Raw genomic sequence first — 7,811 nt, 5'->3', positions numbered from 1 at the left:
TCCTTCCTTCCTTCCTTCCTTCCTTCCTTCCTTCCTTCCTTCCTTCCTTCCTTCCTTCCTTCCTTCCTTCCTTCCTGCCTGCCTGCCTGCCTGCCTGCCTGCCTGCCTTCCCGCCTTCCCTCCTTCCCTTTCCTTTTTTTTAGATCCACTGGCACAATTAGCACAATCAACACATTTCCAGGCTTATTTACAGCATGCTCCTGCTCCTTGTGTTTCTGTCCTGTGAGTGCTGCCAAGTACGGTGTGTTTTGAAAGAGACACAGATTTTGACCACAGCATCCAGGCTAATGCTGTGCCAGCTGTGCCAAGAGCAAGTACTTGAAACATATTATATGAAACATAAACCAGGCTTAACACCCAAGCATGAAATATATGAGACCGAAAGATTAAGTAGGATCCTAATTTCTCAGACTACCTGATTTTGTTAATGGTTTGCTTTAACAGTGTAAGTGTTGTGTTGTGTTGGGTTTTTTTTCAGGGCAGAATAGCTGTGCATCAGACTGCAGTCCCTTGTGTAAGGAACACGTTTCAGTTCTGCAGCTTTGCCAAGATAACACGAACAACATCAGCAGAGTTGCTGATTGGTTTTCCTGAACATTAAGCCACTTGACTGAAAGTTTCTGCACAATAGTTCCTGGTTTGCAATGAAGTGTATTTCTGAGAAAAAGAGTATCTGCAGTGGTAAGCCAGTTGCAAGGGGGCAGTACACCAAAATCCCTGCTTTTGGATGACTGTTTTGCAAGTATTCTGTAATAGAAAGCACTCCAGCAGTGTCATAAAAATATCTTCTGAGTAATAATTACACAAATGATGTTAACAAGGATTTTACTCTGAGCTTTAGCAGGCATAGTTAATCAGTGCAGCTCCACTGACTTAAATGTATTGATGGCAGTATAAAGAAATAATCTTACTTACAATGTCTCCCTTCAGAAAGAAACCACATGGCATTCTGTTTTCTAAAACAGAATAATTCTTGTTATGCTTCCTATAGGAAATACTGTTTAGGAAGAGAGATGAATGGCACTGGTATTGGAGTAGACTAATGCACAACAAGTTCACAACATGTAGAGGGAAGTCATAAATCAGAGGGCAAACTTCCTCAGCTAACTAATTCAGGAAGCTTTTGAGCTAGTGTAACTTCAATTCTCACCCTTAGTTTCATTCACCAGTTTCAGGAAAAGTTTCCTAAATGCTCAGTTTCCTGAGCATTGCTGACACAGATTAGCCAACTGTCAAAAAGAAAACAAGTTGATTCATATTAAAATTGAGTAATATAATGTCTGCTTCTCTTTAGAGAAAAGAAAAATGGCAATGTAATAATGGAGCTTGTCAGTCTTATCTGTATAAAATACACTGTTCCTATTGGAATAAGGCAGCCATACCAGCAGTGAATCTTAAAGCCTGTTTTTAAAAACACTAATGGATTTCCACAGGAATTGTGAAAAGGTAATTCTTCACATTTTCAATTGTCTCCAGGTAAATTCATTTTCCCTAATTCACGTTTTCACTCCCACTCTTACACAGCCTACAAAATGTGGTTATTTTCCTCTGGTGATTGAATCCCTAACCTATTCCTACCACTACTTAGCAATGAGAAGTTCATTTAGATTAAAATAAGAAATGAAATACATGCTACTTCTTATTTCCCATGTGTGCATAATGTATGGTTAAGTTTGCGTGTTGAAATCTCTGCCTGATAAGCCTTGGAACAGAACAGAACAATAGTTCTGTTAAAAATGTGTAAAGGAAATAGTTGACACCAAAGAGTTTCCTGAACTAGAAGAGAGACTTCCCCCCCCAAATGCTTCCAGCTGAGGGCTTGGGCCAGCATCTGCTCCAATGGTAGATGCTAAAACCTCTGATTTTAAGCTTCATTTTTAACTGTCACACAAACCAGGTAAGCTAGTGATAGATTTGGTCACACTGCATTTGGGTACAGTCCCAGGACTTTATTTAATTTAATTTTATTTTCGTTAAACAGGACATGAATAGAGGGTGCTATAGCGGCTACTTTCTTTCACCTTGTGGGGTTTTTTTTCTACCTTTTTCTTCCTAATAGCTACATGAGAGCTGGCCAGCTTCTGCCTCTGTCTGTGAGGCTTCCAAGTCAAGAGTCAACATGGATTGTTAAATTACAGTGACTCCCTCAGACCCTTTTAAAGTCCTAGCATTTTTCAGATTGCCTGGCAAACACTGTTTAATGGGCAAGCTTCACCAAATCACAGGTATGTCTAGGTTAGACTTGCTTCATTTTCCCAGTTCATCCCTGGCTAAATACAATCCTATCACACAGAAGGAAGGATGTGTCCATACATACAGTCTTGGGGGGGAACTGTGAAAGTCATAACAGCTCACAACTTTGCTTTTACTGACTGCAGCCCCTTTGTCACTGGACAGCTGCTGCTTGCCATGTGACTATGGAGCTCTGATTCTCCAGAATCCTTGGTGCTAACTCTCTAGAGGACCATTCACTATTGAGGGTCTGTAGAATGAGCAGATAGTGCCCCTACTGAGGAATAACAAGTTCTGAACACTCAAATGAAAAAGCTGACAGCTGAGACAGATGAAGGAAAAAGTACAGTGTCCACTGGCAGAAATATGGGTAGTCAGGAAAAATCACAGTCATTACAGAAATGGACTATCTCTGTGCAAGTAATTAGATGAAGAGTCAGCTTCTCCTTAACAAGACAAATCAAATCACTAACAAGGAAATGTACTACTGGTCCCTCCCAGAGCCTAGAAGCAGTCTGCTGTGCTTGAAGTTGTCAAGGTACATCTCTATGGAATTTTGGTACGAGGGTTGGAAAATACATTGTGGAAAAACACATGACAGTATTTTTCTCTGTCAATAGTGGCAATTTCCAAATTCTGACCTCAGGTAGACCTACTATGATATGTATCACACGGGACTTTGCTAATTATGACCTCTAAACTTTTTTTCTTCAGCTTTAACTGTTAACAGCACCTCTCATATGAGAGAGTTGGGGCTGTTCAGCCTCGAGAAGAGAAGGCTCTGGGGAGACCTTAGAGCACCTTCCAGTGCCTGAAGGGGCTCCAGGAAAGCTGGGGAGGGACTTGGGACAAGGGCAGGGAGTGAGACGGGGGAATGGCCTTAAACTAGAGCAGGGTAGATTTAGGTTGGACATTAGGAAGAAGTTATTTACTATGAGGGTCATGAAGCACTGGAACGGATTCCCCAGAGAGGTGGTAGAGGCCTCATCCCTGGAGACATTCAGTGTCAGGCTTGATGAGGCTCTGGGCAACCTGATCTAATTAAAAAGGTCCCTGTGCACTGCAGGGGGGGTGGACTAGATGGCCTTTAGAGGTCCCTTCCAACCCCACACATGCTATGATTCTATGAAACATGGTGCCTTGAGCCTTTTTGCCAAATAGTCTATCTGCTCCTCAGCCTGTCACACCAACCCACATTTTAACTCCAGTGACAAAGCTCTGCTCTTCAGTCACAGGCTTTACACCCAGCCCTTCCATGCACATCTCCCTCCACAGGCTCCTGGTACACAACCAGCTCAGCCCCAGCAACTCCAGTTCCCGCTGTGTTGGATGCAGGATACAGGAGCACTTGGTGGTTGTGCTGATGTACAACCTCTGTCTCTGTTCACTGATGAGTTTGTGCCAGGGACTGCTGTGCTTCACTGAGGAAAGAGGTTGTATAAAGTGGATGCAATTTTAATGATGCTATGAAAAGGAAGGTGCCACCATGTCCTGTTGCACTGGTCTACTCTGTATTGCTGTTCCTCATGTTAATGGATTCAGCCATCGTCACGGTTAATGATGATGCCTGATTGTAATTGACAAGATGCATTCAGTGAGTGCAAAGTAGTTGGATTGTAATTAGTCAGCTGATAAGTATACATGGTGCATTTTATGACTGGGTTCTTAAAAATACAAGATGCCAAACAAAGAGAATGAGGTAAAGTTTCTTTGATTTTTAGGTGGCACAGGTAAATTAGTTAAAGTAGTGTCAAGCCAAAGAGTAGCAACCTCAGAACAATGCAAGTTGCTGGAAAGATCAGAACATTCTTACACTCTGACTGCACTTGTACACATTAAATTCTGTTGCAAATGTGGCCTGAAATGCTCCTTGTATGCAATGGCCTGTAATTTCTAAACATGCTGAGTAAAGATTTTTATTTGAAAGCATAAACTAGTGGTTCCACTATAAGATAGTTATTTTACAAAGAAGCCCTTTGAAATTTCAGTAAGATAGACATCTACCCAACCACTTCCAGAGTTGCAGGGAGAAAGGGGCATATTTTAAATACAAAATAGTACAGGATATCTGAAAGGTAGTGAAGTAAAAATAGGTGAATAATATTCCTCTGGGTAGACAGAAGAAACCTTGTAGAGACTGTGATTCCTTCTGGACTACCGGCTCTTCTGTAGAAGGAGCAAAGGACTGGAAGTCAAAACTTCCAGCACTTTGCATCAAGTTTCCTGTGTTACCCTGAATAAATCAGGTCATGCCTCAGTTTTTCGTTCTTTGAAATGTGAATAACATTTTCTTTCCATGTGTGTTGGGAGACATAGGGTATCAGTATAGCGACTTGCCTTGAAAGCTTCAAGAGGCAGGAGTTACAGATGTCAAAATATTACCAGGCACAGAATGACAGCTGAAGAGATATCACTGGGATTATAAAGACAGAATTGAAAATTAAGCACTTCATTAACACTTGACCCAAACTGCCAAGTGTTCCCTTTATAGGGATTAAACAATGACCTGGCTTATAGGAGTGAGAAACTTTTTCAAGGGCGTGTTTCTGTTGCAAATTGTTTTCCATCTCTGCTTGTTCTGAAAGCAATTCATGGCCAGGGGATACTAAAGAAACTTCTCTCTGGGGCTAATGGCTGTTTATAAATTCTGTTAAGATTTCCAGCTGTGGAAATATAGAGTAGCAATATTAAAAAGATGGCCCAACATACTGCTTCAGCTTTTTTATACTTCAGAGATTATTTCCAGTTAGCAAAGCAGTAAAAAGTTAAGAGAAGCAATGTGACAGAGGTACATAAGTAGGAAAAATGTCCCCAAATTATTATATGATTGTATTAATCAATATAATTCTTCTTATCACCAAAGTAAATGTGAAACTTCTATGTTCAAATGCAATTCTTGCAGAAGTCAGTTAGAGTGGCTAGGATATGTATTACTGAAAGTAAAATTTACCAGAAGAGAGGGATGCTACTTACTCTGTATGAGGAGTTTTCTTCAAAAGGAAGTGTCTTTCTTTTTATGAAGACGCTTGATTTAAAATCCATGAGAGCAAAACTAATTGGTACTAATTTAAAAAAAAAAAAAAAAAAAGTAACATTACTAGAGGTGATAGTAAGCAATTAAGAAATTAAGGTAAAGTCCTGAAAAAAAGCCTGCACAAACATGCAAGCAGAGTTATTCAAATAAAATTAAAAGTCATAGAATCATAGATTGGTTTGGGTTGGTAGTGACCTTCAAGATCATCTAGTTCCAACCACGCACCTCCAACCAAACCAGGTTGCTCAGAGCCACATCCAACCTTCAACACTGCCAGGGATGGGGCAGCCACAGCTTCTCTGGGCAACCTGGGCCAGGGTCTCCCCACCCTCACAGGAAAGAATTGCCTCCTCATGTCTCACCTCAGTCTCCCCTCTTCCAGTTTTAATCCCTTCCCCCTTGTCCTCTCACTACAAGCCCTTGTCCCAAGACCCTCCCCAGCTTTCCTGGAGCTCCTTCAGGCACTGGAAGCTGCTCTAAGGTCTCCCTGGAGCCTTCTCTTCTCCAGGCTGAACAGCCCAACTCTCCCAGCCTGTCTCCAGAGCAGAGCTGCTCCAGCCTTCAGATCATCTTTGTGGCATCCTCTGGACTCTCTCCAAGAGGTCCATGTCCTTCCTGTGCTGGGTAATCCACTTCAGTGGGCATAACTGTGTGAAAAGGTTGTAACTTCTTGGGTGAAACTCGGTTGCTTTCCTTTGACAAAGTAAGTTTTGTTTTATTAGGTAAAAAAGGCTATAATCAGATATCGCAGGACACAGCTTTTTAAAAGCTCCATTTTGTACAACAACTTAAAAAAGTATATTAAAATAATCCTTATTCTTACAGAAGAACAGAGGGGCATTTCTTAGGCACAAAGCAGCTTTTTGGTCAAATGAATTTACAGCTTTTTATGGCAGATGTGAGTAGAAATGTAAATTATAGTAGTTTATAGAGTAAGCAGGGAAAACAGTATTGTCCCCTATGGAGTCAGATTATGGTCACTGTAACATCAATGTAAATCAGGAGTAATTCTGCAGATTTCAGTGTAATTACTCTGGAATTACTCTGGTGGAACTCTTGAAGAGAAAGGTACTCCTAAGAGATTTGGAGTATGGAAATAAATAAGTATATAATACCAATTATTATTATAAATATAATAGTATCTAATAATTTGTACAAAAATTCAGGTTTGCCCCTGAAAAGATGGCACTGTGAATATAAAAAGCATAACAAAAATCCTAAGTGCAATTTCCGAGACCAGAGAATTTGTTACACAACTACCGTCCACAAGTGAAGAAACTGCAAAAAAACAAATGTATCTTTGATGTCAACAAAGAGAATCAGTGGTAAAAAAAGTTATAGGGAATAAAAAAAGCTAGGTTATGTTAATTTGGTTTGTTTTTCTTTTCCTGATTTTGTGACCTTCTAACGAAAAGTACTGCAATTAATATACTCAGTTCCTATCCCTTACAATTAGGTTTAAAATAATGCATATGAATGTGCACAAAAATAGCAAATCTGTGCAGTCCTTCAGGATTAGTATAAAAACTTGGTTTCCAGTAATTTCTGTCACCTTAGAAAAGTAAGATATGGTTAAGCAGAAAGATTTATGGGAGGAGCCTTAGGAATTCCAACAGGTCCTGGAAGTGTTATAAAATGAAATACTGATCTCCATGTTCCCTTGTTAGCCTGCTGACTCTCTGGCTGAAACTGCCACTGGAAACACCACTTTTAAAATGGTTTAAAAATGGAAATAAAGCACGACCCCCCCCAACTATAGAATTTACTAGCAGATGAGCAGAGCTTCTTGCTGACAAGAGAGCACTGAGGATCATTCTGCCATCTGTACAAGTGCAGAGCCTTCCCCGCTGAAGGGCACTGTGAAGCTGTGTCTGTGTTCAGCACAGGTTGTCCTTGCACACCAGCTGCTGAGAAGCTGTGGTGCAGCAGCAGAGCAATGAACTAGTTGAAGATAAACACAATGCTTTTAGATGTCAGAGAGCTGCAACAAAGGAGCATCCAACATCCAGATTGTCTGCCTGGCCTTGAAAATGTGTTCGGCTGAGAGTCGTCAATGATGGAATTACAGAAACGCTGCAATTTTGGAAAAAATATTCTGTTTTCTGCATCCCCCCTTTTCCCCCTCCTGCCCTCAACTCGTCTAGACTTTGCTCTGTCCCTCCACACAATCCAGCTACTGTTGATGTGAGAGCCTGTTCTTCAAAACCGGCTGTAGTCTGGGACAGCCTTTGTGTATTTCTCAGCCTCCGTGACCCTTCATCTCATTTCAAATCTCAAATAAAAACAACTCCTTTTTTCCTCCTCTCCCTATACATTTTAATGTCTCTCTTCTGCTGCTCTAGTTTAACTCTTGACTGTAATAGACCCAAACAAAACCTTCATTAAGATAGACGCCCAAGTTAAATGCAGAAAGTACCTGTTTAAACAAGTAGTTTCTGTCTGGGCAAGATTGTTCTCTGCCGTGTATTTACTATTATTTCAATCAGTCTGGTTTTAAGTATCTAAGGCTAATTAGCTGCAATAAATTAGATTTTCTTGAAGATTT

This window comes from Chaetura pelagica, unplaced genomic scaffold (genome assembly GCF_000747805.2).
Source record: "Chaetura pelagica isolate M959 unplaced genomic scaffold, ChaPel_1.0 scaffold210, whole genome shotgun sequence".
Classification (NCBI taxonomy): domain Eukaryota; kingdom Metazoa; phylum Chordata; class Aves; order Apodiformes; family Apodidae; genus Chaetura; species Chaetura pelagica.
The sequence above is the reverse complement of the archived record's forward strand: the minus strand, read 5'-3'. Positions refer to the sequence as shown.